The 7,720-nt window shown below is 33.6% G+C and overlaps 1 non-coding gene across 1 annotated transcript; it reads right to left on the bottom strand.

The window, feature by feature from the left end:
- Positions 1-1,066: 1,066 nt before the first annotated feature.
- Positions 1,067-1,140, bottom strand: TRNAT-GGU (transfer RNA threonine (anticodon GGU)). Its single transcript has one exon. It is a non-coding gene; the product is annotated as a tRNA-Thr (tRNA).
- Between the last annotated feature and the right edge of the window lie 6,580 nt (positions 1,141-7,720).

Raw genomic sequence — 7,720 nt, 5'->3', positions numbered from 1 at the left:
AAATGTAATAAAATAAATTTTAGTGAGAATAATATAATAAAGATTTAATAAAGTTTATGTTAAGATCTGTGTAGCTGGATATTTGCATATTCTCTCATGCACGAATGGTAACTCAACAACAACATCATAATTCTACGCTTAAACATATCATACTTTTTCATAATTCTAGAACACCATTAAATTTGACTCAAATCGGTCAAGCGAGAAGAACAATTTTTTCTGAGGTAAGAGTCTGTAATTTTTCTCTTTCAAATCAGTCGACCGGCTGAATCACCTTTACGAAAGAAAAAAACTCATATACCCACATGCGTGTAAAAGCTCTTTCTTAGGTGCAGTTCATCCCAAATTGTTGCCAGTTGCAAAAAATAAAAGCTTGATCACCATAAAAAATAACTTCAGTGATCCCTTTTCAAGTGGCTCTAATTTCAAGCTTAGGGTAAGTTAATAAAAAAGGAAGGGAAAAAAAAGATAGGCAGAAAAATGACTCTGTATGGAATAATGTTCCTTCTCTACATCTTCACTGCGACTTTTTTTTTTTTTTTTTTAAATTTTTTGCTTTTCCTTTTTTTTCCCCCTTTTAAATTTAAAATTTCGTGTACACATGCGAGAACTGTGTAGTGTGCTTCGATTAAAGAATTACCCGCATCAGCCAAAATGTACATTCGCATACTAATTCATTCGTTATTAAAAGAAATATCAGTACGCAATATGACACGACTATATTGACACTACACAATCAGAGCCATATTTAGACTTGATAAGGCTGTAGGGTCATTATATTAACTGGAAGCAGAAAAGATGAAAAATATGTAACCGCCTTCGCCGTGAATCGAACCACGGACCTCTGGAATACCGGCACAGCGTGCTACCGTTAGACCATGAAGGCACGCTAGGGAAGTGGGAGAAATACCTTATATACTCCGCTTTTTAAAGGGCGACTAGGGTTTTAGGGAACCTAGTCGCCAAATCCTGGGTGCGGAGAATCATCATCCAACACCCTTTTAGTTCGGACGCCACTGTAGGGGCATTAGGTTAATTGGAAGCAGGCAAGATGAAAAATAACAAACGCCTTCGCCGGGAATCGAACCACGGACCTCTGGAATACCGGTCCAGCGTGCAGAACCACTACACCACGAAGGCACGCTAGGGAAGTGGGAGAAATACCTTATAAGGCTCTAAGCTATTTGAGATATTGGGCTCTTTATAAGTCTGTTATAATGTATTTTAATACTATTTATACTATATTTTAAACTTTTAGGGGGCCCCCAAGGAAGTGGGGCTCTAAGCTATAGCTTGTGTAGCTTATACGTAAATCTGACCCTGTACATAATGCTAATATCTGCAGAAGATTATTTAGAATTTCCATAAATTTGGCATCAGTCAAAGTTCTCAGCATAGACAGCCCCGCCTAAGACGCCCGAAGAAATATGCATTGCAAATGCTGATAATGAAATCACATCACATCGAACAGTCCGAAAACCCGTTTAATATGATGTTTTGGTTTATTTGATTGTGCAAAGCACTCAAGGGCCATCCGCCAAAAGGGAATATGGCCTTCGTGGAGGACTTTCTAAGGAAAACTTGCGTATTTTCATGTTACATATTGGAAAAATCACGAAAACGCCAAGAAACCAATCCGTTCGCGTGGAATCGAACCCAGATAGAATGACTTGTGTTACGCGACTCGGCCGCTGGGACCCATTTAATATGAAGGTTGATGAAGCTGCTGGAAGCTATGGCAATTCCCTAAACGAACTCTACCTATGTCATGTAGCAAGAAAATAGAAAATACCGTTTAATAAAAGATTAATTTATTTACAGAAACGCAGGCTTGTTGAACAGTTTCACAAACGGCTACTCTGCTCATAAACATAATTTGTTGCCAGTCCACTGCAGCTAAATATAAGCATCAAAAAATGTAGCTCGTCAATAGCCTACATTCTCCCACCTTAATTCAAAGATCTTACATAAATGTTCACATTAAAATCTCAATTTCCTGGGGAAAAAACTGATAAATAAACGCAAATATGAATTCTACACACTATTAAAATTACGTTACTAGAATTCTTTGCAAGTAATAATTTTAATCTTTGCAAATAATAAACCTTTTCATGGACTTTATCTTTACAAATGGACTAATGTGTATTTATTATTTGTAATAATTTACAAAATTTGAATAGTTATCTCATGTTGCAACTTTTCATGGTAGATGGAGCTGTCGCGCCGAAAGAAAATATTCTGTGTGTTTATATTATTTAACCACTTAGCAAATAAATAATAATACTTTTAATTACCTTAATAAGAAATTTTATAACCTTTCCGAACCAATTTGCTCACCGAAAGACTCGCACTTCTTTCCATTATTTGCGTGTTTACGTATGTTCTTTTCAGCAATTTCTGTCATCAACTTGAACGGCTTACCAGGCGCTTATTTTTTGCCGATTTTCATCGAGCTTATTTTATTAATTATTTTACCCAGATTAGTACCAAATCTCAAAATTTATTTGTTTTTGGCTCTAAGTTTACACAAATTCTTGATTTTTGTGAAAATTATTATTCAAATTAACTTTTGTTTATTTCTGACACCATTTAGAAAAACCCAATTTCTTTGGTGCGCCGTTGCGATGCTGCTGTATTATTGTGACATCTCTTATTGGTTTTTTTTATTGAAATATAAACGAGTAATGTAGACATCAATTTTGGGTACCAAAGATCAAATAACCGCCTATCTAAACTAGTCGAAAATGGAGTTCAAATACTCCACAACAAGTACGAAGAAAATTTTTTTTCTCCTTAAAAGCAGTGGAAAATATATCAGATCGAAAACATTTTATTCAAAACCCACGGCAATCTAGGGCTGCATTTTTTACCTAATTTTAAACACCTTCAATATCTGTTTGCAGCCTGTAACAATACATCACAAATTCTCAGCTGTTGATGACGCTTGCTCAAGAATGAGAATCCTTATTCCAAAAAACATTACGGAAGCTTATTAAGAGAATAAAAATATCTAACCGGTGTACGCATGGTTAGATATTCAGAGTAACCACATACTCATCTCTGCTAACAGAAGGTACGAAATTCATTGCACAGATGGTGTCATACAAGATACTCTGCGTTCGTTTTTTTTTTTTTTTTTTTTTTTTTTTTTTTTTTTTTTTTGCTGGAAGGGGGTGAGGTGCAGACATTACTATTTTTATTTTATCTTTATTTTTTCATGTTATTTTATCATATTGAGCTCACTTTTCCACAGCTTGATAAGGATGTCCAAAAGCAGTTCTTATTAACACAGAGCCATTTATCAAACACAGCAGAGCTTGTAAGATGTCTTAGATGTGGTCTGTTTGCAATATATTCAAGATATGGATAGATTCAATTATATATATATTGTTCAAGAACTTTATCGTAATCATTTCAAAATTTTCTTGAGAGAAAAGAAGGAAAAAAAAGTTCATAATTCGAAATAAAGCGGTTCGAATTTTCCTATAATACTTAAGGTTCAGCAATAGTTTATACAGCGATTGGATAAAAGGAAATATACAAGAACTTTTTATTTACTTCTTATAATTAAAATCATTAATATTTTACAAATCTCTTACATTCACGAACTTTGATAACCTTACTAGATAAAAATCTCATTCCGTCTTTCACAGTGAATGTCTTATTTTATGACTGTTAAAATGAATATAGAAAACATTATTTAGAGAACTGAGCAAATAAAAATGCAGTTTAAGAATTTTTAAAATACAGCGTGTAATAAAGCGTGATAAGGAGCGATAGAGTGTCCCACATTGACGGATACATTCACGGACAAAAAAGTGCTCCGCATTACGAACGGCACATTAAATGTAGAGCAAAATTTGTTTAACTTCCTATTTTAAATCGGGCTAAACACGAAAATAAAATGATCCGTGAGTGAAAAGATAACAAACAAAGGAAAGGGTAAGATAACAAATTTCGCAATATTATTTTATCACTAAAAAGACCTGCAAGTCTTTCTTGTGCAGAAACTTCAGAAAGTCCATGGATAAGTTTCTTCTCTTGAGGAGAACACAGAATTTATCCTCACAGCTTTAAGTTGCACTTGTTTCGTAATAGTTTCATTTGCAACCAGCTTCTAGAAATTAGATTTCTTCCGTATTTCTTGAAAATAAAATAAATTTAATTAAAAGCGGGAAGAGATCTGTTTCACAGCTAAGCTGTATCAACCCAGTAAGCTGGGACAGAAAGCGTGGAAAATCTATTTAATGAAAATGCCGAGCACAACTTTCTTTAAGACCATCCTGGAGGAAAGGAAGACCAGCTTAAGTTAAATCTAAGCCACTTTTAGACAACTTCTTAAAACGTAAATTTTTCATGAAACTAACAACAGATGTGTTAGATGATGAAAGACAGCTGACTCTTCAGTCCCTAGTGCAGGGTTAATTCCCATCTGGGGGGGGGATTTAATAATTTCAGAGTTTCATAGCTTGTAGAGTTTATCCTAAATTTAAAATAGTTATTTTTTAAGTTTATGCGCCTTTCCTATCTCTTCTAGCTTCAGCTCACAATTCCTTATCAGAATGTGTTTTTAGAATCGTGTTAAATGCAAATGAGAAGAAGACGTATTTAAGTCGATGTTCCACTGACTTCGAGAGAGAGAATCAAAGTTTCTGACTAGCAAGAGTTTGCTTTTTGACTAAATCTCTCTAAGCTGTTACTACGCTCAGCCGTATTAGGTGCCCTTGATAGCTTCCCTAGATAATTCGATATTTAGGGGCCAACCAACTAGTTTAGAATTGTGTTAGCTCCGGCTATATCTCTTTAGTTAGTGATTAGTTAAGTTCTTATTTCTTATATTTTTGAGTTTAAACCCAAGTGGAGGCTTTGTTGCACGTTCTGAGAAAGAGACCGTCTGTACACCTTTAGTTTAAGCAATAAAGGGTAATTAACCTTTCGTGAGCGTTACGTTTCTGTTTCTAGAGGTGATTATTCGCTTAGTAGTTAACTAAGTTCCTCAACCCTTAATTAATAGATAAAAAGGAGGAATAGTACAAGCTCATAGTTCAGTTTTTTTCATAGTTCAGAGTTTCATAGTTTTCATAGTTCAAAGTTTCGTAGTTCACAATTGTTAGATGATACTTTCATAGTTCATAGTTTCATAGTTCGTACGTTCATAGTTCAGATGTGTTGCATGATGAAAGACAGCTGACTCTTCAACCTTTAGTAGAGGGGTTCTCAATTAGGGTTAATTCCTATGTGGGGGGGGGATTTCATAGTTTCAGGGAGCATGCGATCAACATTTTAATTAGTAGTTAAGTATTTAGCTTTCGATTATGATTATAAAAAGCTACTTTTATTCACGTTTTGGTATTTATCAACGCTATACTTTTTTTTGTCTAATTTATAAAATACATTAAAAAAATAACCTAAATTTAAATAAATATATATGCAGTTCTCGAGGTTCGGAAAGTGGGGAAATGATCGTCTAAAAAGGTGCATGCCACAAAAAAGTTTGGGTTGCAGTGGAAAATGAAGTAAACTTCGATTAAACGGACTAAAAGGTAATGAGATAGCGTACAAATATAATACTTAAATAAGTATAAAACTATACTAATAAATATAATTCTTAAATACTTTTTTATTATTAATAAAATAGATAATTCTCAGCGACCTTTTTGATTATTAATAAAATAGCTAATTCTCAGCGACTTTTTTATTATTAATAAAATAGCTAATTCTCAGTGTTTCCAATAATCGTGGGGTTTTTAACATTTTATGAAAATATTTTGATTTTCACAAAATATTCCATATCTTCTCTATCTGGGTCTCTCAAGTACCCAACATCTGAATAACATTACTCCCGTAATAACGTAAGTATAACGGGTTTCAGCATAATAAACGTCATCATGGAATTGATTAAATTCGTTATTCGAGACACCACTGCAATTTAATTCTTTCTAAGCATTCGAGAGTAAGAAATAGATAAAAATGTTAAAAATATAACATAACGCAATCGGAAATACGCTTTTCTACCTTACTTATACAGAGTGACGTAATCGATTTAGTGACATCACTATAACTGAGAGAAAATAATTGTTTGACGTCATTCTCTTTTTGTATCACGTCTTTGCAAGTGACACTGAGAAAAATAATCTCCTGTCTACAGGAAATAGATATATGACGCGTGCTATTTATGCTTCTAATGAGCTTCAATGAATTACAGATTTAGAATATTACGTTTCTCTCCTATACATTCAAGGCAAATGCAAAATGGAATTTCCTCAAATAGACATCATTCTTCATATTTAAGTCTCTAATCACAGCTTATTTACAGCTACCTAATTTCAAATGCTATAATAAGAAGCATTTGCACCTTATTCTGTTTAATGAAATCAAATACTAATTTGTATTTAAAATTTATAAAAGAAATGAAAGCTTATAACTCAGACTATGTAAAATATCATAAACAGAAGCGCTGCAAACTGAAACAGTTATTTGTGTATTGCAAATGTTTTGAAATGGCTGGCTAAAAAGCCACTAACCTCTGATTTTCCAGCATCTCTGTGGCCCACCAGCGGCCGAGCGGTAAAGTCGCTGAACACTGGTAGTTCGGTCCGAGGTTCGAATCCCGCGAGCGGGCTGGCTGCATGGGTGTTTTCGTCGTTTTCCCCATGTCTAACGTGTATACGAGCCAGTTTCCCTTAGAACGTCCTCCATGAAGGCATCCCTCCCTTTAGGCAGATATCCCTCGAGGCTTTGCCGTAATTAAATAACCTAACTTAACCAGCATCTCTGTTCAACACAAAAGCCATACTTGACGAGTGTAGAATATGTATTAAATGAAAAGTACCAAAAAGTAAGATTCAGTTGATATACTAGAAGAGTTTAAATGTGCAATACATTAAAACAGTAAAAATTACTTTTTTAATAATCAGGGATTCAGATATACTTAAAATATGTTAAGTTGATAAACGCAGAACAATGTTTTAAACTAAAAAATATTTATTCAAACTTGTATGTGGTATATAATTTAACCAGGAATTATGAAACTTTTTGAATTATAAAATCCCAAGTTGTGAAAATAAATGTATATATACATATTATATATAGATATATATAGATTTTATATTACGCCTTTTCATTTATTTACACATACATACGCGTTTCGAGAGCATTTGGGCTCTTTAGCATTTTATCCCCTTTCGGACTAAAAATATTTAAAAGAGCAATCTTTAGAATTCCGATAGACAGTCTCACGTGCCGGAGATTTTATTCCGCACAGCTTTATATTTTATTGCCACAGCTCGCTTTGGAAACGTTGAGTTTCTTAATCAAAAATTCGTTAAACTTTAAAAAAACATGAAATAGATAATGAACAATTCGAAATTCAAGATTAGGGCTTCTAGGTGCTCATATTCTGCTGGAAGACAACGTTATTCAAAATTTGATGTCTCCAAGCATCGTTGTTGTTTCACAGTATGAGAAACATACCTACATCCATGAAGATTCTTCATTATTTAATTTCTTTAAATGTTTTTAATATTTTTGTATTTGTTCTGCGACACTAACACATCGTTTGTGAAAATCGTCTGCGAGACTATCTGCGCAGTCGCAAAGTGTTACCAGTTTTTTCTTTCCCCTTGTTGTTGTTAAAAATAAATAGAAAAATGGTTGTTCTAAAAGACTGAAGTTGTGTTAAATTATTTATTCGGACCATATTTTTTATACAAAATGTAAT

Source organism: Stegodyphus dumicola, chromosome 7 (assembly GCF_044657685.1).
Source record: "Stegodyphus dumicola isolate Sdum_Otavi_A_Nest chromosome 7, ASM4465768v1".
Taxonomy (NCBI): Eukaryota; Metazoa; Arthropoda; class Arachnida; order Araneae; family Eresidae; genus Stegodyphus; species Stegodyphus dumicola.
This window is presented reverse-complemented; position numbering and strand designations above follow the sequence as displayed.